The following is a 27,921-nucleotide window of genomic DNA, read 5'->3' as shown; positions in this document are numbered from 1 at the left end:
CACACAAACACACACCGTGCACGAATTTCGTGCACTGGGCCTCTAGTCAGTCTATAAGCTCCTTCAAGCAAGGACCATGTCTTACTTTTATTTTTTATTTTATTTTTATTTTTTATCCCTCAAGCACTACTGCAGTGGTAGGAACATAGTGAGTATGTAACAGCTTTGTCCATTTGCTCTCAGTTCGCATCACAGTCTCTGAGAGTGTGTGCACATGTTTCTTCTCATAGGAGTTAGGTTACAATGTGGAGCATTCATTATGTTGAAGGATAGAGTCTCTTTCCACAAAAATCTCCTGGCTTGTACTGGGCTCCCAAAGAAGGATTCGGTGCCACATTTTTTAAAATTTAAATTCTTTATTGTTTAAAGTATTACATGACTCTCCTTCCCCCCACTCCCCCGTCCCCCCATTGTTGGCGCCCCATTTTGATAGATTTTTTTTGTTTCATGTTGAAATTGGTCTCATAATGTCATCTTTTCAATTGTGTTGCCAATTAGAAAAAAAATTAAAAACTAAATTCCTTTAGTTTTTCTCTTTTGAGTGTTTTCAACACTTCTATTTGCCAATGCGGAGGACATTTGGAAGTTATGTGTTATCTCTTACAGCCTGGTAAATACCATCCAGGGTTTTTCTGCTTTAATGGCAGCCTGCCAGATGTTTGAAGAGATCTGATCTTGTTTAGAAGAATGAAATCACAGATAGTGGAGGATAACAGTGCATGGTAAGGGGTGTGAATTTTACTGTATTCACAGACATTTTTTTTTTTTAACGGTAACTGGCTTACGCAGTCATCTTCTCTCTCACGTGGTTTAATGCAGTGTGGTTCAAAGGACTGGATTCTTTAACCCTGCCTCACTCTGACGCATCACACTTGTCAATCAATTAATCATCGAGTATTCATTAACAACCTAGCCTTTATCAAACACTATGACAAATACCAAAAATGGTAAGATATGCCTTTACATAACTTCATGCCTACTAAGCATATCTATAGGTGTCCCATTTAGGTGTCCCAAAAAGTGTCTACACACACTTTGAATAATTATGGAAATACATTTCATTTTCAACATTGAGCTATCAGCTGTTATAGTGTGTATACATTTTTTTTGGGACACCCTGTAGTACTGTAAAGAAACCACCACTGACCTAAGAAAGGGGATTAATACTTGTTGAGGATTTAATGTGTTATTTAAGGAGCTTTATAGACTTTATAATATTTAAACCCCACTCTAAAACATTGGCACATAGGTATATTTAGCCCAATTCTATAGCTGAAGAAATTAAAACTCAAAGAAGTTAAATAATTCGTTCAAGATGCCAAATTAGTAAGTAATACAGCCAGAGTTTTAACAAAGTTCTGTTGCTTGGATGTGGAGACTTTGGGTCACAATCCCCGGCAGGGATCCTAATAAAGTTTGACAAGGGAAGTTTAATAAAATCTTTCCAACTTTTCATCCCCAATCTGTGTTTGGTTTCCAGAGGAACCTGGGCTTAGAGGGGAAGTAGTCTCTGGCTGTTGGTAGAATCTTAAATAGCTTACTCTGCCCAGAGATTGAAGTAGAAAAAATTGTTAAAAGTATAATGAAGCTGCGACATTTTTATTTTTTAAAGATTGCATAGTACTCTAGCCTAGTGCTTCACAAGTGTTGTCTACATCAGAATCATGTAGAGGTCTTATTAAAATAGTTTCTTTGGCTCCACCCCCAAAGGTTATGATTTAGTGGGTCTGGGCTGGGGCCTCCAAATGTGCATATTTCTAACAACCTCCCAGGTGCTGCTGGTGCTGCCAATCTGTGGACCTCATTTTGAGCAGCACTAGTTTGTAAAAGGAACATTCACTTTTATATTTAACCAGTTAATTAATGTTTTTTGAATTTTTTGTTTTTATTACATGCCCGATATTGGGCTGGAGAGTGGGCTATATATAGCACCTGCTCAGAATAATCCCTTACTGTTGGTTTCTAATGTCATGGCTAATTTCCCAGGGATCTAATGATGATCTAATTGATACTGTTGGAGATTACACATCAGCCTTTTTATCTATGCCTGAAATTGTTTTATCCTTGTTTGGGTAAAAGCCTAGATATGAAATTGCTTTATCATAGGGTAAGGCATTTTTAAGGATCTTGGTATAAAGTTACCAAATTATTTTTCAGAAATATTTTGCTACCGTTCAACAACAATGGATAAGAATGCCTTTTTTTAAAAAAAAAATCTGCATTACCACAGGGTATTATAGCTGCTATTTAGGGTTTGTCTCTTCTTTATTGATTTGTAAGAGCTCTGTATCAATAATATGGACCCTTTAAAAGCTTAATTTTTGTAACCTCTAACTAAGTTTGTACTAGGTAACCTTGAAAAAAGTCCTTTGTGACTTCCAGGATCAAAAAGCAAAAAGTGTCTTGGCAGGAATAATTTGCCTTCTTTGATAAACAAGTTACTAAATGATTTTTAAAACATGAACTCTTCAAGAATGTACTAACAAATACTAAGTAGACTTCAATGGTCGTTCCGACATTTAGGTTGCTTCTTTGTAATCTGCAGTGCTTTGAATGGAAGATGTAAAACACATTTACACGGGGTGGAATGGAATACCAATAGGATCTCACAGACACATCTGAACCTGAGAAGGGTTCTTTTCAGCTTGTATTCAGAAATGCAAGCAAACTGAAAGAGACAGCAAGCAATGACACTAATTCATCATTGAGCTGTTTTGTATTCATAACTTTTCAATGATAGCACCTTTCTTTAATGCAGTATTGATTCAGCCAAGAAATGTTACTCTATTACTTCGTGAGCCATTGAATTAGGTTAAAGGACACTGTTATAGTTTTTAAGTGGAGATTGAGAATTTTTATTAACTAGTATCCCTTAAAATTTTCCAAAGGTCACTGGCCACAAAGTTGATTATCAGTAAGTTTATGACAAATGGGGGAGACAGCTGGGTTACCTCTAAGGTGCAATTTTATTTTAGGCAGCAACCTAACTGGTGGAGAAATGCTTGGGAAGCCAAGAGCCTGTTGGTAACCCTGAAATTAAAGAAGACATAAGCCAATTCTGTCCATTAATAAAGTTGACTCATTTTCTTAAAGCCATGACATATTCCAGAAGAGGTAGATGACAGAGCTCAACACCCAGCACTTCTTTCTGTCTAGAAAGAGGGAATTTTGACTTTTCATTTTTTCACTGTTACTTTTTCTGGATCACATTCCCAGAGGTGTCTGATATGAAAGAGTAAGTCTGCACTAATATGATAATGGATGCTACAATGAAATTTATGTTGGTTGGGATAAATGCAAATCCAAAAATGATGGCATATATTTATACAGATACTAGAGGCCTGGCGCATGAAATTCGTGCGTGGATACGGTCCGTAGGCCTGGCCTGCGATTAGGCCCATCTTCCCCGGCTGCTTGCAGCCAGCCCGGCCCCTGCCACCATCCACCCCGGTTCCCCGATTGCCATTGGGCGATCAGAGCCTGAGGGCGGGGGAAGGGACAGAGAGGTTGGCCGTTTCTGTCTGTTTGCTGGCCCCACCCCTGCTGCGGGTTGCCCTTTGTGTGTGGGATGACTGGTGGGGCAGGGGCCTTGGCCTGGCACCACCCATGTTCCCTGCCACCCACCCCCCGTTCCCTGTTCACCATTGGGCAATCGGAGCCTGCCGGCTGAGGAAAGGGACGAAGAGATGGTCAGTGTGCCTCATAGTGACTGGTCGACTGGTCGAGTGGTCATTCTGGTTGTTCTGCTGTTAGAGTTAATTTGCATTTTATCCTTTTATTATATAGGATAGAGGCCCGGTGCATGGGTGGGAGCTGACTTGCCTGCCCTGATGGGGGCCCCAGATTGGGGTGGGGGTCCCCACTGGGAGGTGGAGCCAGCTGGGGCAAGGGGCTGCAGGTGGTTTGCAGGCTGGCCACACCCATGATTGGGGTAGAGGGGTCCCCACTGGGAAGTGGGGCGAGGGACCACAGTTGTTCTGGTCTTTGGTTGTTCTGGTCATTCTGCCGTTTTGGTTGCTAAGCTTTTATTATATAGGATTTTACCTACATGTTGTTCCCAAATGGAGTTTTCTTGAATTTCTTTTATTATGGTATTTCCCCTCACTATAACTTTTAGCAGATTTCCATTGTCTAGAGATCAGCATCCAGACATTTCAAAGTCACAAATATTAGTTATTTTTTATAGTTAATAATTCAATTTACTCTAATATGCTTGATCAATTTTGTAATTACTGTTTGATGTTGCCTTGACCAGCCTTCGGGGCTCTCTATCTAGTGACATCTGATAATATTGGCGCCTCGAATTTTCTACCCAGTGGTCATATTGGAGTTTTCACAGATTCAGTCACCAAGACCTTTAACTTGTATTTGAACTTGTTGATGGCTTTTTAAAATTTTTCTTTGTAAGCTATTCTGTCTCTTATTCCTATGTGCTTGGAGTAAAATGTTTGCATTGGTATGTGAACATTCTGTGTCATTGTGAGCAGTATCCACTGCTGTCTAATAAACATGTTTACTGGCTCATGCTAATTCTGCTTAGAGAGCAGTTAAAAGGCAAAATAGCAAACTTAAGACACATGAAAAGGAGGCTATGCTTATTTCTTAATTTCCTCCATTGTTTATCAACTCAGAGAGTTGGTTGTGAGTTGGGGGTCATAACACTGAAAAAACAAAAGTGAATGGCCTGATTAGCTATCACTTAAATAAGGATCATCTCACTACCGGGAAAAGTTTTTCTTTTCTTCTTTTTATTAATTTGGACTTTGTTTCTCCCTACCATTGCTTTCAGTATTTAAGGATAAATCTGATAATTTTGAATAATCAGAACCACCATGTTAAAGGGATTTTCTACTTTGGTTACAATGAAAGCAATCAAGAATAAGCCTTGAAGATCTCACATAATTAATCATTTCTTTTCTTTATTGTTATCTCTTCTTAAAAGTGTTTTATAATATCATCTATATTAATGGAACATCTTTCAAAAGAAAGGAAGTGAAAGAATATCAATTTATATTCTAATACTAAATATCACAAAACATTTTACTATCTGATTCATGGAACCATCTCAAACTATTGAAACTCATCTTTCAATTCATGCTTTTAAAAAATATTTTATCTATTGCCAAACATAATAAAAGAAGTGTACTCATCCTAACAGCCACTGACTTTCAATTCATTGTTGGCAAATTTGATAGCAATCCAGTGAAAGATTGTAATAAGGACACAGTTTGACCTTGCTTTATAAATTACATGTGTTCTCTATAATAAGATATAAAATGAATATTTGTATGTTTAATCAAATGTTACTTTTTATTATAACTTGAGATATGTGTGCTTTAAAAATTGACTTCAACAGTAGTGAAAGGAGAACATTGGATATAGGTTTGAGTTAACTATCTCAAATCCTGGGTGGACACTTTATCTCAATGAATTATCATCCATGAAATTATTTGCTCTAATGGGAAGGCACTGTGCTTGGCCTTGGGGTGATACGAATTGTGCAAGATAATGTCCCTGGTAAAGTCAATTTCTTGAATTGTAGTGAATATGAGGAAGATTGGGGGATAGATAGTGGTGAGAAGGAGCTATCATGCTCTTACAACCCATAGAAAAAAATCTTTTCCCTGTTGTTTAATATTTAAGATCAGTTGTATATGTATACTGATGACTGGAATTTTTTCAGTGTTGAGTCTGCCTGTAAGGCATTAGGGAAATAAGAATTAGAACATTTACATTGCTTATAAAATTATCACATTTTGGTGCCTGGAAATTTACACTTACGACTTCCTTTTTTATGTTCATCTTCATTGACTTGACTGTTTCCTTAGTTTTTTCTCTTCTTCCATATGTTTAGTTAGCTCTTTGTTTCTTCTCAAAATTTTCTGCTACTCATCTCTCATCTTAGCTGAATCGTAGGCTCAGGTTATTATTTCCTCCATCTTTTCCGAGCTATATTCTGCACACTCCTGCCTTTATTTCTTCTTTGTCCCTACATTCCATCTCCATCTTTGACCTTTGATCCAATGCTACCAGTACCTAATGACTCACGATAGCAGAAGAAAGAAGATCTGACACCTTTATGAAGTTATAAGACTTGACTTCAGTTATTCTCCTGTAAGTTCTCTGGTGGTGGACCCCTTATCTTTTAGGATCAAAATTTTGGTGCCCAGAGTGAGTAACACCAGCTAATGTGATCCCTTTTTCAGAATTGCCCAAACAAGGCATATACCATATAGGTTGCTTTATGTCACAAATGAATTTCTCAATTCTGGAACTATTTGAGCAGAATTTGGCCTTCTATCAATAAAGTCATAGAGGAAACTAGCATCAATGAATGTTTGGGGTAGATCACCTGCCATTGAATCACCTATGGACCATGTTCCCCTTCATCTTCAGCTTGGGCTTCCAGCTTTGAAACAATAGAGACCTCTAATTCAGGTGATGTTTAGATGATAGAGTACAACTTGCAGTGTTCTCTTATTCTTTGCCCCTATTCCAAGTCCTTCTACCCTAGAAGTTCTCTCTTTTGAGCCACTTAAGTCTCTCACCTGGATTACTTCTCTAGCTTCAAACTGTGTTCCCTCCTCCACTTCTTGAATCAAGTCCCTGCACAGAAGGAGAGTGATCCTCAAAACATGTACATCAGTCCCGCCCTCCATGCAAGATGTTTAAAACTTTTCTGTTACCCTTGGATTAAAATAGAAAATCCTTATCATGGTCTAGAATAGGGAAGAGCAAACTTTTTCTGTAAAGGACCAGAAGATAGCAAATATTTCAGACTTAAATTCTGGATAGTGCAGATTTTGGTTTTGGAGTATTAATCCAAAATCTTTAAATCATAATAGCTCTTGCAGGTACATTTATTCATTTAGCATACATTATTCCTCACACACCAACATGCACTTAGGTTTAAAGAGTCATAATAAATTACCCTTTTGGAAGGCCATTATTATGCCATAGCCATGTTTATGCAATGTCTACTATCTCCAGGGCTAAATTTGTATCACATTTTATATAATACCTTTAATAGTTACTATTTATATTTTGAGTTGTCATCCATCTTCACTTAATTTTTAAAGATGTTTCCCTGATTTTTCTGAATCTTATGTGTGTGTGTGTATGTGTGCGTTTATCTGTGTGTTACCAAGAATTTGTCCATGTATAGAGTTCTCATGAAAAAACTTGGACATCAGTGCAGGGGACTTCAGAAATGCTGCTGCATGAAATATTTGTGAGACACAAATTTCATGTTTAATTTGAAAGTGAAGATATGTAGTACACAGAGATATATATAAGGATGTTTATTGAAGCATTGATTATAATAGCAAACTTTGTAAAGAATCTCAAATGTCTATCACTAAGGGATTGATTTTACAAATATACAATATAATACATTAAAATGATCACATACATCTATATTATTAATGTGGAAAATATCAACTACATATTCTTAAAGAAATAAATTACACATAGTCCATCTATTATGATCTTTTTTTTTATAAAAAATATATATAAGTACAAAGGCATATGTATATGTGAAGGGAAAAATATCTGGAAGATTATACTGATACTCTAGCATGTTAATAGTGATAATAATAGGCTTTGTGGTATTACTGATTATCTTTATTTTAATATTATTTTTATAACAACCATTTCTTACTTTGATGAATAGAAATAGTAAAGCTATAAAATATGATACTTATAAATGTATTAATATAGTATACGAATATAAAAATAAAATGTTAGTTAAGTCTTAATGTCTGTTACCTGCTAGACACCTAACTTTATTCTATTTCAATTTGGAAGCTGTAAGATTGCCCAGTGGTTTGAGAAGGGATAAATAGGGGAATATATTTAACCAATTTTACTAAACCCAATACTTACCAGTAGCTTACGTAAAGAAGATTTGTGTGTTTTAAAAATTATATTAGGGTCAGGGAAATAAAATTAAATTGGCTAAATTAAATTTTATTATACCTCCTATAATGTGGTCTCTGTGTACTTAAGAGTTATTTAAGCTGTGGTTTTGTTTTATATACTTATTAGTATCATGTTGATTCACATCCACAAAAGTAGGTTACTGGATAGAGGTTCTCTTTTTGTCCCCATAATTCACTCTTTCTTGAGCCTGACTGTAATATCTTTTCAATACAGTGTATTGAATCATGTCTCAGGAAAGGAATCTCAGATTTATACACACATCCGTTTTTGTTGTCCACTCAAATAATAAAATATTTATGGCTCTATTTTAGGCTTTATTAATCTTTTAAAAAACCATCTATTTCAGTAGAATCTCTGGTACATGCACATATAAATGTTATTGGGTGCTTTTTACTCCTGGGAAGCATCTTCAACAAGGTTAGAAACCCTCCAGGGAGGAAGGAGCGAAGCGGCCAAATGGAGCAGAAGCAAGAGAGACAAATACCAAAGTGACATGCTATGTTTTTTCCTGACTCTATATTCTATTCTATTCTATTCTATTCTATTCTATTCTATTCTATTCTATTCTATTCTATTCTATATGTTATATTATATTATATTATATTATATTATATTATATTATATTATAGGCCTGGTGCACGAAATTCCTGCAAGAGTAGGCCTTCCTTCCCCCAGCTACTGGCACTGGCTTCCCTCTGGCACCCAGGGCCCAGGCTTCCCTCGCAGCCCCAGTTTCGTCTAGAAGGATGTTCGACCTAATTAGCATATTATGCTTTTATTATTATAGATTATATTATATTGCTATATTTTATTTTCATGAACTTGTGAGACTTTTATTCACCTTTCTTCACTATGTATTTCTACATAAATCTCTTTTTTTTTGAGATGGCAGTTTCTTATATATTTTAGTTGAAAGTTTCATTTTTGGTTTAGTCATTATAGTAAAAAATTTTATATGTCTATCATCCCTTTGGATTTTAGAACATTCTTTCATTAAAAATATAAATTTGAGTTAATTGGTATCTTTTTTTGCTCTTACCAATCATTAGTGACAGCTGCTTATTCTCACAAGAAGAATCAAGAAGTTTATACATTGTGAGAAATATCTTGAGCGACTGAAAATAGACACTTAAAATAAGTTAAAGACTTGTTTTATTAAGGAAAAAAGGGAGATAGAGGAAAAGGGATGGAGAGAGAATATGAAAATGTCTGAAGCATGGGAAGGAGGGAGGAAGAAGGTGAAGGCACAACATAGGTTAAAATACATTTTGTGGTAGAGACCAAGGTTGTTCTTAACTTCTTAAGAAGCAGCATTAATCTCTCCTGAGCCATCATTGGGTGGCTGTTAATTAAATGATACCACATCTTCTTATCTTCAGACTTTCCTAGCTCTGCAGCTAAGTGCTGAACTTGCTTTTTCAACAGATAAGATTTTCCTTTGGCAGTTACCTGTAACTTTCAATGAAAGCTTAAAGCTTCAACTGCTTTAAAGTTCTCCCTTTATTCACTTGCCAAGAAAATAAAAGTTGCTTAATTTTGCTGACTAAAATGAGTTTAGCAGTAATAGAAAAGATTAGGAGCTATCTTCTCACTCTCTACTTTTTCCAGATTTAAAGGAGTAAGATATTAAAGGTGGCATGCTATTCTGCAGGAATTTCCCAGCCAGAGCCCTTTGACACTTACACTCTCTCGATGATTATACTTGGATGGTTGTTTCTGTTTTTGTCTGATTGGCTTTTTATTTAATTTTGCCTTCTTTCCTGTTTCCTCTCCTGTACTGGAGCCAAGCAGAATGGATTTGGAAAGTGTAGTACTTTATGGTGTTTGTATGTAATGCACTAATAGGCCATCCTATCACTTAGGAGATCTTAGCTTCTCCAAGGCTGGGACAGTGATGCTCCAGGTAAACTCCACTGGTTCCCTTTAGGTGTCCAGCATCCTGTATGGGACCCCAGCAGAGCCAGGGAAGGCGTTTTGTCACTTAGGAGGAGGAGGGAATGAGAACACAACGTGGCTGTGTTTGCTTCCTCTGTGTATTGGACAAACTGGAATTCACACTAAGGAATGAGGAAGATGTGTAATTCTCAAATACAATGACCTTGAAGGATCTATAATAAGTTCTTCTCATTGAATCGTCTTGGCTAAGGAACCGGTGAGATACTGGGCAAGATCAGCAGCTTGGATTCTCCATATTCTGCTTTAGGGGCTTTTTATTACGATTTCTTGTCTCAATTTTTCACTTTCTCCAAAACTGTCTTTGTGGTTTTTCACCTGAAGGCTTGTCCACTCCCTCACCTATTGTCTTGTCCCTTGATTCAGTTAATTCTCACCAGGATGCTTTTATTCTAAGACACTTGGCCTCAGGGGGTCGTGTAAACCTAGCAGCATAATTGGGTGCTACATACTCATGCAATCCATGCTTGCTGGTCCTTGTCCTCTTTGAAATCAAAACTTTGTCTGGTAGACATAACACATACACTTACACACATACTTCACTGTGATAAAGACACATTGTAACAAAATATATTCTAGACATAGTCTTGGGGCAGGAGAGAGTAATTTGGACCGTGGAGAGAAATAAAAACCCATCAACTAATATTTTGTACATTTTATCCTTGGTAAGGTATTGGTGTAAAACCTGAAAAAAACCTAGATAGGTTTTCTTCTTTCAGGAAGATTATATTATAGGACATAGACACAGAAACCATCACATACAATGGCAGGAAATAACAAAGTCAGAATTACTGGTGGAGGCAGGAAGTGCTGGAAGACTTGGAAAAAGGAGGATGTAAATCTGGGAAGGCTTCATGGAAGATTTGGGCTTTTGAGGATGCATTCAAATAGGGAGGGAGGATAAGAGGATGATTTGGGTAGAGGTGAAAAGTGAATGCATAACTCTAGATTGGTGAGTAAATCCCTGAGGATAGAATATATTTACTCTGACCTCAAGCTCCCTCAGGCAGAATGTGGGAGGGCTGTAGAAAAGCTAGTTTGTGTTTGCAAAAGAAAAGCATTTGAGGGCTTGTCCTGTATGTCCTTTTTCAGGCTTCTTACGTGGGACTCTTTCTAAGAGAGTGGAGTCAGCTCAAATTCTGCACAAGAGAACAATTCACCTGCTAACTCTGGTCTGCATCGTGAGGAGCTCTTTTGCTGATGGGCCAAAAACAAATCCCACATGGATTTGTTTTTCAAATGGTAGTTTTTGCCATCTGACTCCTAGACCTCTAGCGGTTATGCATCCCAAATGGTTTGCAATGGGGCATCCCAATGTGACTGCCTGGCTCATATTGAGCAGGGCTGGAAGGAGAGGATGATGTGTGTGTGTGTGTGTGTGTGTGTGTGTGTGTGTGTGTGTGTATTCTTAGAAGGCATCCAGAATTTGCAACAGCATTATTTTCTGAGAGAGAATGTGTAGGAAAAATGGACCCGCTCAAGCTAGGAGACAAAGACCAAATGCATAATCCAGCGTGGGAGAGAGTGAAAGAAAAGCATACAGAAGGGAAATATAGTCAGCAGATATCTGACAGGCTAATGCCAAGTAAGATAATGAATTTTGGGGGGAATGATATATGCCATTGGCAGTGACTTAGCCAAGTTCATAGTCATTGTCATAGGGCACAAATTCACTTTTCTCCGAGATGCCAACCATCCTGTGTAATGGTGCCCTGTTACAAATATATTTGTTGCGTCTATAGAAGCATAATAAATTGTAAGCAAGTAGAAATGTATTAAAACATGAGAAGAAAGTGGTTTTTAATAAAATCCAATTATTCAGCCCAGGAAAGATATGCTAAATGAAGTTAAATGCAAACCCATCAGTAGAAGCAGCTATGGGTATTAGGATGACACACTTACTTGAATAGCAGTTTGCCAAATGGCCAAACTTTCACATAGCAGCTTCCATACCAGTTCTACTCTTCAACCATGACCCCTGGTATTGGTGAAGGTGTGAGTTACTCAGAGTTAAGAAGTTGGATGTTTCCTACTTTGACCAAAAGGAAAGCTCTGAGAAAGATTTAGGTAAAAGGTAACACCATCTGTCTGGAAGTGTTGAATTCCCATTTCGTAAGTTAAATAAATGCTTATTGAGCACTCCCTCTGTCAGGAGCTGTGGGTGTAAGGTTCAGAATCATAATGTAGGTTGGAGGACCAGGCAAACATTGGAAGTATCCACAATGCAGAGGCAGTGATGAGGAAGTTCCAAGCATCTGCTAGAAAAAGTGCATGCAATGGAGTTCATTGGGGACAGAGTGAACCCTGTGGGACAGGTTTAACAGGGAAGTCTTAGAGCATGCTTTATATAAATACTAGGTGACTGATGCATGGATTCGTGCACTGGTGGTGTCCCTTGGCCTGGCCTGTGGGGATTGGGCCGAAACCGGCTCTCTGACATCCCCTGAGGGGTCCCAAATTGCAAAAGGGCAGTTCTCGGGTAATGTACCCCAGAATCTGGCTCCCTCCTCTCTAGTTCTGGGTGTGTCACCCAAGAACCACAGCTGGCAAGTCACCTCAGCTAGGCAGCTCCTGCGTTGAGCGTCTACCCCCTGGTGGTCAGTGCGCATCATAGCTACCAGTCGAATGGTCGAATGATCAGAGAGTTGCTTAGGCTTTTATATATATAGACAAGCAAACCAGAGTATAGAAGATGGGGTGGGGTAGCAAAAAATACCCAGATGAGCTTTGTAGAGTGAGAGGGCTTATTGTCTTAATCAAGCACAAATTTGCCAGGGAGGTAAGTGGCAGTTGGGCCAGAGACAGGAGAAATCTACACTGCGAAGGGCTTTGCATAGCAGGCTGAGGAGGTGGAATTTTTCCCTCTGGATCTGTCAACACCAACAAATTCTGAAGTGGCAACATGTTTCCAGAAGGTTTTGCTTATGTAAGAATTGAATGTAAAGAAATGAGAGAAAGCTCGTGGCACCTGTTAGAAAGTTCTTGCAGGAATCGAGACATGAAATGTTAGGGAAAGTTGAGAGAGAAGAACATGTGCAAAGTAATAGAGAAAAATGACCTCAGAACGTTTTGAGTGAAGTGCAAAGCAAGTGAAATGAAGTCCAAGAAGATGCTGTGGGCTAAGTGAAATTAAGTGAGATACAAAGGGCAGATATTGTATATTTCACTGCTATGAGGTTCCTATAATAGTCAAATTCATGGAGACAAAATATAGGAAAATGGTTACTAGAAGCAGGGGTAGGAGGAAATAGGGAATGAGTGTTTAATGGGTACAGGGTTTAAATTTTGGATGACCAAGTTTTGCAGATGGATAATGGTGATGGTTGCACATTTATATTATTAAATATAAATGTGTGCAATTAATTATTATTTTAAATGTGCAATTCAACTTAAGGCTATTGAATTGCACACTTAAAAGAATTAAAATGGTAAATTTTATTATGTAGATTTTTCCACAATAAAAACAAAATCCTAAGGTAAAAAAGGTGCTGTGGATTGGCATAACAAGTAGAAGATTGATGGACTGGAGAAAGAAATCATGAAGAATGATTTCTCATTTTGAGTCATAATGAGACTCAATGAGACTGAATATGGCTCATTTAAGTCATACTAAGTTTGAGGAAAGAGTATATTCAAGTAGATTTTTTTCATGGTTTTGCAAAGTTCTCAGTGGCCATAGTGGTCTTAGGATAATGGCTTTCCTATGATGGAAACTTGTTAAAGCAGATGTGTTTCTAGCCAACTGTCTTTAGCATAGAGACTGTCTCTTCTCAACATTGTTCTAAAGTCAGGTGTTAAGATTTCATCCCTAGAGTTCTGTCAAGGAAAGAGAAGAAATAGTTTAAATGGAAATTAATAGGAGTTTAAGCCCTTCAATTGCTTCAAATATGTGAGAATGGAATAAAAGAAGCTGTATCAGGACAAGGAACTGGTATATGTGGAAATTTGTGGTCTTAGAATGTTGATAGTTAGGCATATTTTGTTTATATGTTGTACATGCTAATTCATGCATTTTAAGGCCCTCTGGATATATCATTTCTCTTTTATATCTCAATGGTTAAGGAGCTACACTTGTAGGAATAATTCCACCTCATTCAACTCCAAGCTTATTGAAAAAGGAAACATATTTACTAGAGAACCTTGGGGTTAACTTCTGAACTGATTCAGGAGATTTAAAATATTGTATCTTCTAATAACTGGATTCTGAATGTCGGGCAAAGTTCTCGGCAGTCATAGAAAGAGATACCCAGCAAAATAAAAGGTTGACAATTGATGAATTTTTATAATTTTGTTGAATGTTTTGAAAGGTATTGCCTATTTATAGAATGCATTGTTAGACACTGTGGCAATGAATCATTTTTGTTAACTGTTTGTATAAGCTCTTAGAGCATATTATTTATAAATATATACAATTTGCATCATATGCATATTTGATTGTGAGCAATAAATACTTTTTGTTCACTTGGAACCCAAAGAACATACTACTCTATCACTGTGAGGCAGATTCATTTTAAGGTAAACTTTAAGTATACTTGGTGAGTTTCTTTATCTTGTTTAATATCTTTGTATTTTCAGAATTTCAGAATCATTGCTCTCATTTGCATTGATATTTAAAACATTAAGATTCAAAGAGAATTATATTTAAAAAATCAGACCTCTGCTAGTTGCTGCTGTAGATAGTTTTTTAAAAATCTTATTGATAATACATTGCAGATGAGTTACCTAAGGCTCTTATTTTAACTTCCCCAAGGTTAGATAGTGGTAAATTCAAGCACTGGCCCCTGTGTTTTATCTGTTATGGGTTCTTTACTTTTGACAGAATTAACAATAGATGAACTTGTAGTCACTTATTTCTTTGTTGACATTAAGAAAAGATGAATCATGAGGGATAGCTGAATCTTAAATATGTTTTGTTGGCCCACAGTGGGGACCAAATTTTCTTTTAAAAATTAATTGTAAATATTTAAAATCTATACACATACATAACAATCTAGATTTTTGAAATCCCTGAAAGTCAAAATAGCTGACAATACTTGCACACACTCTTTTATGACAATATTTGATTGGAACTAACTAGTGGCTCTATCTCTGGTTTACTGTATTCTCAAGTACTTTTCCATCCATCTTACCTCACTCATTTTTTGTTCTGTTTGACCCACAAAGGTATGCTCATTTATGATCCTTGACATTAATAGGATAGAAATAAAAATTAAGGACTACTAACTAAAGTGTGGCCTCAGAGTTGAGAAAAGAGGTTAAGAAGTTCTTAACCAAAGTTGAGCTCTTCTATTCTCAATGGTAAAATAGACTGATGATATTTTCATGGCTTTGATTACTAGAATAATTTTTCATTGAGAAGAGAATGGGATTTAAGGATCCACAAAGCTTTTATTATGTTTTGCTGTGTTTTTAGAGCCAATGTGGGAAAGTTGCAGGTGGGTTTCTGATGTACTAACAGCTAGTCCAGGAAATTCAGGCCAAAAGCTCATCGTTGGGTTCCAAGTGGTTTACCATAGTGGCCTTTCACTAAAAGAGGTCCATTTAAGTGAGGTCAATGGGCTGCCTACACTGTGCTCCCTGGGTGAGTTAATTCTATCACAGAAGGCATTTCCAGAAAAAAAAAAAAAGGCAGAGATGCTTTAATGGCATGTCAGGATGTGTCTCTGAAGCCCATTACGCAGAAAAGGCCATGGTATCAACATTTTTTTTTTCATGAGGCACTGACCTCTTGTGATAAATTGGTGTGTCATGGATTATACAGCTTGGTCCAACTCTTTTGAGATCTGGAAATACTTTTTTAGAGAAAGAAGGAAAAGGGGAAAGTGTGGAGGCTGGAAATATACACAACCATTTGATTTGTTCAGACACTTCTCCTGAAAGGGCAGTAAACATGCTTAGCTTATTTTATGGCTGAAATCTTTTTATGTTTGTGCAACTCCATTCTCCGGATCCCCCTTCACACGTAAATCCACTCCATCCTGCAGAAACCAGGTGGTGCTGCTGGGAATGATGTTGCTGCTTCCAACAATGATGACTTGACTGCATTTGTAGTGCTGTCAGATGTTTTACCTTCCAGAGAAGGGGATTATATGGGATCAGGCACCACTCCAACATTTTATCTGTGTTGTTTGCATTTGGAAATATATCTCAAAGTTTGGATCTCCATTTGAATGGAGGATAGAAACCTAAGTGAACACTTTTCTTTTGTAGTTTCCTTTTTAAAAAATTTTGATTGTCCTTTTTGTGCCCAGAAATTCCCCAAGAAAATATAACATGAAGAAGAAAAAATATATGCATCAGAATTATGCCTTAAAACAAAATATTATTGGAATACATGTACCTTTTATCCAACAATGTTAGCATGGTATTTTGGCTTGTAATTGAAAAGATATATATTCTTGATGTCACCTACATTGCCTATGTATTTTAATTTGAGGGCTACCTGTCCAAACTCTCTTTGTTGGAATTCTGCCAAATATCACCCATCCTTGAGACTATGACTGGAATTTCCATCTCTCTTGTTTCATTTCTCTGGTGTAGACAATCATGTGTTGGGTGGCTAGCATCTTTCCTATTTAGCTCCCCCTGAGCATAGGGAAAAAAAATGCATCCTATAGAGCAGTCTATTACCCTCTATTTGTAGGCATTCTTAATCTATGAACTAAAAAGTTTAATTATGAGAATATGATATTAGCAAGCATTAGAATGGCAGGCTTCATAAGGCTGTTGATGGACCTGTACTTTCCCAGATGCATGCATGTTAACCTAGATTACTCCTGGTTTCCAGCATAAGTGCAGGGGAATGTTATGGTGTCACTTCTTTCCTTTTATTTCTACTTAAAAGGGCTCTGTTTTCTACTCTTACATAATCAGATCTCCTCTTGGGTTTAAGATCCTCTTTGAGAGAAGAACTTTTGAGGGCCTTCTCATTAATTCTGTCTTTTAGTTTATCAGGGATTAGCCAACTATGGTCCATGGGTCAAATTTGAGCCACTTCCTGTTTTTGTAAACAAAGCTTTATTGAAACACATCATATTTATTTATATATCAACTATGGCTGCTTTTGCACTATCATGGCTCTATTGTAGACTACAATAGCAGAATTCCTAGAGACTAAATGGATCACAAAATCTAAAATGTTACTGTCTTGTCCTTTGCAGAGTAATTTGCAAATGTTGAACTATGCATTCATTTAAGACACACTTATTAAGTGTGTAAAATTTTATTTTGTATGGATGCTATAACAGATATAATACTTTCTCTCAATGAGCTAACAGTCTTGTGGACGAGATAGATACATAGAAATAGCTTAACCACAAAATAAATGTTCTAAAAGTGAATTTAGTAGACAATGAGTATAGAATAAGGAACACATAATTCTATTGGGAGGGCCAGAAGCAGTGGTTTAGAAGAGGGCTTCATGAAGAGTCAGGCTTTGAATTTTCTGACTTGCAGTACAAAGAGAACTTATCCAGGTAGAGGATGGGATTAGGCCACATTTCTTGCAGAAGGAAAAACGCGAGCAAAGTCGCAGATGGAGAGAATAGGACTTCTTTAGAAAACAGCAAATAGTTCAGTATGGCTGAAGCTGAGATCCTGAAGGACTGTCACCAGCTAAAAAGCTTGTACTATATGGAGCTATTAGAGTTTTCAAAATGGTGTGGTGGGGAACAGAACAAAGGGGAGGAAGAATTAGAAGCTGGTTTATCTTGCTTGTGTAGATACGTACGGAACTTCTCTACATATACCTTTCTGTTCTCTAGCTAGGCTATCATCTTATCTATTTGCCTTAAAAACAATTCTTTTTGGGAAAAGCAAGGGGAGAAATACTTTCAGGTGAAATCATTATTATACCACTTCAAGTTGGCATTTTTTTTGGGGGGGCGTTCTCTAGGGGAGATGTTGGGTTGCTCATTTTAATCTTTGTTGCAAGAAGGTGACAAGTATCACTTTCCATTTACCCCAGTGCATGGTGGAGAATCCTACCAATTCTCTATAATCGTTACAAGATGGAAGGAAGCTATTCACTGGAAGTATTACATCAGGTGGCAATGAATGTAAGCATTCTTTCCTAGTGTCTGTTAGAGCTTTTTGATACTTGAAATGAATTGCTCTTCACATGGCAGTAGGAAATAAACAAAAGGAATGAATAGTGTTTTCTTTGCCATGAAAACTCCTCTGACTTTTTAATGAAAATATAATATTAATTAATAGATAACATTAATGGAGACTAACACAACCTGTCAATTTATTTTCCTTCTATCAGAAATGATGTTTTTAAATTTCTTACTGTGGCATTTATCTCTGTTCAGCTTCAAATCCCTCTCATCCCTCTTTGAAGTCTTAAAAGAACAATGCTGCTATCACACATCAGAGCTCAGAAATTGTCTTCCAAATCCCTGATCAATTGGGTTATCCAAAGGGTAGCAATAACGAGCATTTACATAAACTTTCAGCATAGAAAGTGCCTTTAACGTGGATTATCTCGTTTACCTTCAAAAACTTGTGAGGTAGATGCTACTCTTATCATCCCACAAGCCGAAAATGGAAGTTTTGTGAAGTTGACTTTTCCCCTCAAGATCTCATATTAAGTAAGTGGCAGAGTTCAGAATCAAAAGGCTGACTTCAGCATTCCTGCTTTTTAAATTCTCCGGCACTAATTTTTTTTTTCTGAAGTACTGCACAGATGTAACCAACAGTATCGGAAGCAATGGCTCCTTGCCATCAGAAACAGTCAAAGGGAAAGGATAGATTTCTCACATGAAGCGATGTTGACTACATGTGCTCACTCAGACAGAAGATCCACTGCAGAGAGTTAACCTTTTTCAGGCTACAATGAACTTCGCAGGCCAAACAGTTCACATCAGAGAGCACACAGCTTATAAACCAAGGCAAGCATTCAAACTCACTTACATAGCCCCCCATTCCTTTCTCCATCTCTCCATCTCTCTCCCAACCTCTTTTTTTTTTTGTTTAATGTTGGGCTCTGTCTCTATACTGCAAGGTCTTGGTAATCTTGGGTATTTTGTTACTTAAATGACCTCAGTAGCCTTGCCTTGTCAATTCAACAATTGTAATTAACCCAAGTAATGTTTTTGAACACCTATGATGTGTTAAAAATGCCCCGAAGTACCCCAGATAGTGTATTCTGTAAAAGAGTAGGCTTATAGTACACTCTTGATATACAGAAAACTTCCATCTTAGCTGTCATTCTTGGCCCTGGACTCTCCTGGACAATCTTGGTCTGTTGTAGCCCACATTCCCATGTGACAGTGTTGGTGATGGTATCCTTGGAAAGACTCGATGCAGGTTTGGTGCTGATAGCTGCCATTAAAGCAAGGCTTTTCAGATGGTTTATGGGTCAGATGTCTGAATGAGTCTTAGATATTATCTTCAAAGTCTAATGAGCATTCTTTGACTTTGCAGAAGAGAACAAGGTTGTGGGGAAGAGATACAAATGAAAAAGGCCTCTTTCTGCCTTTTCTCTTTGGTCCTTCCATCCTGAATTGCTAGCTTAGTGGTTTCCAGGTGCTCTTTTATAGACCAGTATTGATCCATGATTACATTATTCAAGTCTTGGCAAAATAAGAAAAATGTGTTCATAAATATTGTTTCAGGAAATTATGTTGGTGACAATGACAGTTTGAGAAGAAAATAATTGCTTGGCAAGGTAAAGTTTTACAATCCTTTGTTGATTCATTACACTTTTAGGGGCACTTTTCCTGGCCCATTCAATACAACCATTTGAGCACTGCTCTTTCAGCTTGCCAGGGTTGTTTTGGCTCTAGAGTCCAGGGTCTAAACAGATGCTATAATGATCATTTTTCATCTTTGCAGACTTGAGTATATGACTTTCAAAAGCATAATTAGTGTCAGAGATGCCATGAATGGTGCAGGGAATGTTGTGGACTGAGACCCCAGTGATGCCATTTATACAACAGTAGATTTTAGGTATGTACATGGCACCCGTGGAGTTGTGTCCTGCCCAGCTTTTCCAACCTTATGTGGCAGTCTTGACTGTCTGGGTCACTGTGGTCATAATGTGAATTTTATCTTTCCCATAATTAGCTGCTTCTTGCCACAGACTCTATTTGTTCCCTCCTTGTACCTACTGATGCCTTCTAGAGTCACTTTATTCTTATGACTCATTGAGAATCCAGTGTTTGTTCTCCATTAAAAGTTGATCTGAGGCTTTATGGACAAGAAAAAAAGATACTGAACTGCAGTATTATATGTGATAATCACACGCTTACTTTCTAAAAGTGTTTAAAGGAGGTAAAATTAAGAGTGAAAAGAAATTGGCCTGAGAATTGTTAACTGTGTGACCTTGTGGTAGATGCTTAACTTCTTTAGAGTTTTAATTTTCTCATATGCAGAATGGAGATAACAACGTACACTTTGCAATTATTTTTCTTTGGGTAAAAATTAAATGAGATAATGGATGTGGAATGTTTGAAACAGGGTCTAGCACATATTAGCTACATACATTAGCTGCCCCAAAAATGAACATTATCTTCTCCTCCTCATCCTTTTTATCTTGTTGTTGAGCTCTGTTATTATAAGGATTGTTGTTGAGCTCTGTTATTATCAGGATTGCTGTGTCTTATTTTTAAAAATGTTTTCAATGATTTTTTTTTTAGAGAGAGAGGAAGGGAGAAGGGAAAGAGAGAGAGAGAGAGAAATAGAAACATTGATGAGAGAGAAACATTGATCACCACCCACTGGAGATTGAGCCCGCAACCACGACATGTGCCCTGACCAGGAATTGAACCTGAGACTTCTTGGTGCATGAGTGGATGCTCAACCACTGGGTCATACCATCTGGGCTGTTATGTCTTCTTGGTAGATTGACTTTCATTATTATGTAGCATCCTTCTCTGTATCTGGTAATTTTCTTTTCTCTAGAAGATCACTTCATCTGATATTAGTATAGCTAAGCAGCTTTCTTTTGATTGGTGTTTCCATTGTATATATATTTGCTACTGTATTAGTTTATTTAAAATGAGTGTCATGTAGATAGCATATAGTAGTAGGGTCATGACAAAATTTATTCTGATTATTTCTGTTTTAATTGATGTATTTAAACCCTTTATATTTAATGAAATTTTTGATATGTTAGGATTTAAGTCAAGTCTGTCACTTTATTTGTTTTCTTTGTTTTATGTTTCTCTTTTTCCCCTTTTCTACCTTACCTGTGGGTTACTTGAACATTTTTCTGTGTTACATTTTGCTCTACTTTAGTGTTTTTAGTATTTATCTTTATAGAATTTATTTTGGTTTATGCAACTTTATTAAAGAAAATCAAATCAATTACTAGTAGAGCTCTAAGTTAATCACTCATCTATTAACAACTTGCATCATTTATTCAGTGCTATATTAAACAGTTTATTGGAAGATAGATTAACTAATAGCTCTAAGCCTCCTAACAATTTAAGTAAAAAATTTCAAAACATTTGAGACCTTAGTTTGGAATACAAAGTGTGTTTGACTTCCAATTTCCATTCTCTGTAGAACAAGAACAGGTCATTCCTTTAGTGACATGCACAAAATACATCACATTTTCTGTTCTGTTGATGCTATAAATTCAATACCAATTCTCCAGCCACATCGGTTATGAGCATAAAGTATACCGTGGAACCTCAGATCTCTAACAGTGAAAGGCTTAAACAAGAATGGATGCTGCTAGAATAATGCTGCTTCCTTTGATGGGACAACAGAGCATCCATCTTCTTCCCCCTGATGATTTTCTCAGCATGTTAGAGCAGTGAGGAATGGTTTTAGTATCATAACTGAGTTAGAGTGAAGACATTGGCCACCTAATACACATGCTCCATTTAAAAGAAAATTCTGACTCTTGGGCAACTGTTCTCTTATAACTACAGTTTCTAAAAGCAGTTATTTTCCAAAGTAGGAAGAAGTTAAGTCTTCTCAGATGAGCATGTGGATGAATGGAGGGAGATAAAAAAATTAATTTAAAATAGGCGAGGAGAGCAGCTGGAAAGGAAATAAAAAACAAACAGTAATTCAAAGTTTATTCCAGCTATAACACAGGCTATTCTCATTTACTAATTTATTTATTAATTAATTTATTTTTTGTTAATCGTCTAATCCTCACCTGAGGATATTGTTTTCCTTTTTTTTTTTTTTTTTTTTTGGTAGAGAATGGAAGGGAGAGAGAGGGAGAGAAATATTGATGCGAGATAAACACATCAACTGGTTGCCTCCTGCATATACCTGACTGGGCTGGGGATCGAGCCTGCAACCGACCTACATGCCCTTGACTAGAATCAAATCCACAACCCTTCAGGCTGACGCTCTTACCACCGATATAAACCAGCTAGGGCGGTTATTCTTATTTTGAAGTAGCATCACATGGCATACTTCTGAGTCCATTCCCAAGATATTCTGTCATACTTATTTCTGTCTGTTTTACAGATCCTTGGTGATCTCTGGTTACTAGGGGTCATCTGGGTTTGGATTACATAGCAGTGAACAAATAGAAGAACTTTAGAAATAGTTAAAGCAGGAGACCACTGTGATCTTAGAATATTGAGACAAATGCTGCCATTACTGTTGATATTTGGATGATAGATTCTTGTAAATTCAACCTTACTAGCAGATGGCTTGAGGGAGTAAGTCTCTAGGAAAATGAATTGTCAAAAAGAATACACTGCCATTATATTGGCTGTCATTAGGTCCCATAACTGTGGTTTGCCAATGGGACATTAGAATTTTTGAAAATAGTTTTCTCAGTGGTTGCCCTAGAGATGACCTTATATTATCTTCTAAAGACAGACTAATTTATATGCCTGAAGTTCAAGTCAGATATTCCAAATCTCCTTTACCTTTCCCTGCCCTCCCACTGAAATATGGGGAGAGAAAAGCACACATTATTAATACTTGTAAGTATTCTCAAGTAAATGTGTAAATTGTATGCTTGAGTATGTATTTTAAATTACAAAAATAAAATGTTGATAATTATTGGAATTTCTTGCCACTACCTGCTATCACCCTTTTTATGTGCTTTATTTTTGCTATTGATCTACACATGAAATTATATAGAGATTCTTTTTATTTTAGAAACAGGATTATTTTTTTTATTTGATTAATTTCCAGTGTTCAAGAGCCTGATCACTGTGTGTTTATTGACCAAATTTTAGAAACCATGACAGCTCAGGAAACAGAATTTATTTCTTCCAAATAATCTATTTACAGTCAGAAGAAACCTCTCCTGAATTGTGTTGTCATTATTTCTTTGCTTTTTAAAATATTATTGCCATCTAGTTCTTCCTGTTTTGCCTGATTTTGAACTTTATATAAGTGGAAATATCTATTTATATTCTTTTTTATCTTGCTGCTTTTGCTTAATATTATTGTGAAATTCATTCATGGGGTTTTAGGGTAGATATAAGTTAACAGAACAATTGGAAAATACTTGAACAGAGATTTCAAAAAGGAGGACACTTAAATGGCCAAAATTATATTAAAAGTGCACAACCTCATTAATAATCAGAAACATGCAAATAAAATAAAAAACCACTAAACAATACCACCATTTACCTGCCAGACTTGAAAAACATTAGAAATGTGACATTTTTTTTTGTTGGTGAAAAGGAATAGCAGTAAGGATTGCAGGTGGGTGCAAAATTTATAGTGCAACCATTTTTGAAAACCCCCTGGCACAATGTGGGGGAAGACCTCAGCAGTTCCTCCCTTGCCTGTGTAACATAGAAACTCTGAGGCACATGTGAATCAGGACTCCTGTCAGTAATATTTACAGTTAGATTATTCACAGTTGCTCCAAACTGGAAAGAACTGGATAAATCAATTGTAGTAGATTCATAAAATAGAATGCTATATACAGCAACAAAAATGAGCACAGTGACATTCACTTTATATTTTTCCATTTTGTCAGTTATGGACTATGGCTAGTGAAATTTTGGGAGTTTCCTCCTTCAACTAACATAATCTATAGGAATGCTCCATTTCTCATGTTGAAAACAGTTCACCATATTTATTTATTTACTAGAGGCCCAGTACACGAAATTGGTGCAGGGGTAGGGTCCCTAGTGGTTGCCGACTGCCGGCTGGGGCCTCCCTTCCGCAGCTGCTGGCTGCCCGCCATGGCCGCCTTTCATTCCACGCCGCCCCCTGGTGGTCACCACACATCATAGTGAGTGATCAAACTCCCGGTCGAACTCCTGAGGGGACACTTTACATATTAGGCTTTTATATATATAGATTTTGAGGTAGTAGCACATGGCATACTTCTGAGTCCATTCCCACAAAAGTCTGTCGTATTTACCTCTTTTTAAAAAAATTTCTCTTTATTTTTTTGTTAATCCTCACCCAAGGATATCTTTCCATTGATTTTTAGAAAGAGCAGAAAGGAGAGGGAGAGACACACAGAGAGAGAAACATCGATGAGAGAGAGAGAGACACATGGATTGGTTGCCTCCTGTAGGGGCCCCTACTGTGGTGGAGGATCTAGCCTGCAACTGAGTTACATGCCCTTGACTAGAATCAAACCCAGAACCACCAGTCCTCAGACTGACACTCTAGCCACTGAGCAAAACCAGCTAGGGCTATGTTCATTTTTTATTCAAATAAAATCTAAATGACTTGCTGCATATTTTTTTCCAGCTCAAAGAACAAAGCAAAGTTTAAAATTGTGGTGCTCTCAACAGGTCATCACAGTGTGATCCTACCTGTCACACAGCATGGTCTCTGACTTTTGAAAAAAGCTCTTTGGGAATTTCAGAGAGCAAAATGCTGCAGAGATCAAGGTAGCAGACAGAGTTCAACTGAAAGGGAAAATACTATTTGGTGTTTATTTTGAGAACCTATATCTGGGAACATCTGAAAATTAATTGTTCAAAAATTTGTGATTGGGCTTAGAAGCTGCTGAATGAATTTTGCAATCTTCGAGTCTTTTTATTTTTACTTTTTTTTAAGTCCATGAAGGATTAAGGAGGAATGGGGAAAAGGTGAGCGCTCCTTCCAGTTCTGGTGGAGCACTAGGCATTCAGACTTAGGAGATTTCATTCCAAGCTTTTGGAAAGTGATTTGATATTTGCTCACAGCTCCCTTTAGCATCAGTTTACAACTGCTCGAGCAGCAGTTTGTGTTTTCAGGGGGTGATTCTGTGTAACTAGGCACTGCAGGTCTGGCAAAGCCTGGACAGTGCTCTGTAAGTCAGCTCTAACCTATCAGCTGTGGGATAGCAATAGCAGCCATTTACTCACCTGACTTTGATAGCATTTCCTAAGTCTTCCAGCCATACATGCCAGACTTAAATGGCAGCAGACCAGGATTTTATGCATATTGGAGACATTCAATTATATTTCCAAGGGAGAATTTGGCATTCCAATCCAAGCTTCCTTTTGCCTCCAGGTATAATAGAAAAGCACTGTAGTGCAGAATAGATGTGTCAAGGTGTCTTCCGGAGGGGAGGAAACGCAGGCTATTAAATGAAGATCATAGAAATGTCTGCTAGGATACACCCCAAAGACTGTCTGCCTGGTCTTATTTCCTCTACTTTGGTTGATCCAAGATCCACCCCACAGCCTGCTGGACTGAGGCATCTGTAGCTAATCTGGCTCCAGTTAGTGCTCTGCTTCTGGATGGGAGCGTTTAACCTCAATTTACCAAGCGTGATCCTGATCCCTGTGGATAAGCCTCCTGCCGTCTGGACCACGGCTACATAAACTCTGAGTGCTTGGCTGTATTGCATTAGCGGCCTGGTCAGCTACCAGGTCTTCAGTTTTCCCATCTGTAAAATGAAAGAATTAGACTAAATGGCTCTTACATCTAGATTGATTAGCTTTGACCTGAGCTTGTCTTTTGACAAGATGTCTTTGCCTTCCAAGATAGATTTTTGCATTCGGGGTGGAAACTGTTAGCTTAGCAAAATATCTTAAATTGCAAAATACCCTAATCTTCTGCCTATTCCTAGCTAGACATCGTCATTTCCTGAGGATCCAGCAAGCCGTGTACTAGTGTCAGTCCTGAATATCCACAAAGGCAGCTAACAAGGAAAATTATTTATAATGTTACTTTGTAATAATTTTAAGATCAGGAGTTCTTAACTTAGGCCCAGGGGACTCCAGAAATGTGTGTGTGTGTGTGTATGTGTGTGTGTGTGTGTGTGTGTGTGCGCGCGTGTGTGTGTGTGTGTATGCCAGTGCCTGCCTCCTCATTTTCTTCATGAAAGAGGGTCCAATGCTTTTACCAGTTTCTTTACTCAAAGACCCGAGAACCTCTGATTTGAGGTGTATCTTGCATAGTAAGAAAAGCATACATTTGGGAAAATTTTCTAAATGTAGTCAATGCACTGTACATTGGACATATGGATTTATGTGTTAAGCAAACATCTTTCCTTGTAAAACTCCAATAGACGAATTTTAATGCAGGACATCACAAGCAAACACCTCCATGATTGCATTTATTTCCCTTCAGTGTTGGTTTCTATCTCCTTTCCTCTCCCTCTCCCTGCCTTCCTCACATCTTTCTTTCTCTCCCTCACTATTTCTTTGATCTTCTTTCTTCTCTTCTTCTGCCCTCTCCCGCCCCCCTCCAGTTTTCTTCTCTATCTCTTTTTGTCAAATAGTTTTAGCGTAGAAATGACACTTATTTACAATTTATTCGCAGCTCCCAAGTCACTTCCTAGCATGTAGTAGTTCCTAAAAAAATTATTGCGTGAACATATGAACAAAGCATCCAGAACTGAGATTGTTCTTATTATTTCAACTGTAAGGCAGTCAGGTTGGATCTGGGAAAGTGTGGAAAGTATTCCTCAGGAAGAGTTCTGGGTCATCGGTGGATCAGAAAGGTACGATTTGCTGAAAGTGATGCATCTTCTCAAGTACAAGCAAGACCCCAGGGTTTTGAGATGTCTGTTGTGGTAGCCAGTTTCCAAGGTGGCCTCCAGCGATCCCTGACTGGTATTCACACCCTTTTGTAGTCTTCTCATTGTACCATGGTTGGTCTGTGTGACCAGTGGCCTATGGTAGAAATGATGGTGTGCCACTTCCAAGATTAAGTTATAAAAAACAGTACAGTCTCCCTCCCTCTCTCCCTCCCTCCCTCCCTCCCTCCCTCCCTCCCCCTGACCACTACTTGCTCTGGGGAAAGCCATGCCATGAGCAGCTCTATAGACCCACAGGAGGAAGCATCCCCTAAACAGCCATGTGAATGAGGTGGGATCCTCTAGACTCAGTCAAGCCTTAGATTATGTAGCTGATACCTGAGAGACGCTGAGCCCAAATCACCCAACTAAGCCATTCCTAGATTACTGACCACCAGAAACGGTAAAATTATCAACATTTGTTGTTCTAAATTGCCAAGTTTGGAGTAGTCTGTTACGTAACAATAGATAACTAGTACAGTTGTTGGGTGACACCTCTGGGTGGTGGTAGACAGAATTAACAAGTTGACATTAGCTAATAAGCTTTTACTTTCTGTTTTGCTGATTTATACACAGGCTGGGGCAGACACAGCTCTGACAGTTAGATTATGTCCTTGGGGAAATAATTTTTCTCTTTGGAATTCCTGTTTATCATACGTATAGTGAAGAAATTGACATCCCAGCACTGTATAATTTTTCTGTATGAAACTGAGTTCTATAACTCCTAATGAGGCCAGCGTCATCTTGTTTCTAAGAAGAACATTTCTTTTCCTCTATTTAACCACAGATATGTTAACTTTCCCACTAACATAGAATGTACTCATTTACAATCTAAGGAAGTTACGCTCCTCAAAGTCAGGCCTGTCTTGTGCACTCCTATAGCTCCTCTTTTAGTACTGTTATTGATATATGCCCAGTTTAGTAAGTATATGTTGAGAACCTGAATTGCTGGAGAAGAGGAGCATCTTCTTTCATGGGTATTACATCCATTGATATTGACTTTGGGACTTGAGGCAGGTGAATGTGCTCTGAGAACTTCGGCTTGGGAGTCCAATAAATTTTGCTGGTATTTTTGACAGGCAGAATCATCCTGCTTGGAACAAAGGGTGAAGATTAGAAGC

The 27,921-nt window shown here is 37.6% G+C and overlaps 1 pseudogene; it reads right to left on the bottom strand.

The window, feature by feature from the left end:
• Positions 1 to 22,262: 22,262 nt before the first annotated feature.
• LOC103296915 (ubiquitin-conjugating enzyme E2 D3-like) lies at positions 22,263 to 22,620 on the bottom strand (annotated as a pseudogene).
• Positions 22,621 to 27,921: the final 5,301 nt, after the last annotated feature.

The sequence above is a fragment of the Eptesicus fuscus genome, chromosome 18 (assembly GCF_027574615.1).
Source record: "Eptesicus fuscus isolate TK198812 chromosome 18, DD_ASM_mEF_20220401, whole genome shotgun sequence".
In the NCBI taxonomy this organism is placed as follows: Eukaryota; Metazoa; Chordata; class Mammalia; order Chiroptera; family Vespertilionidae; genus Eptesicus; species Eptesicus fuscus.
This window is presented reverse-complemented; position numbering and strand designations above follow the sequence as displayed.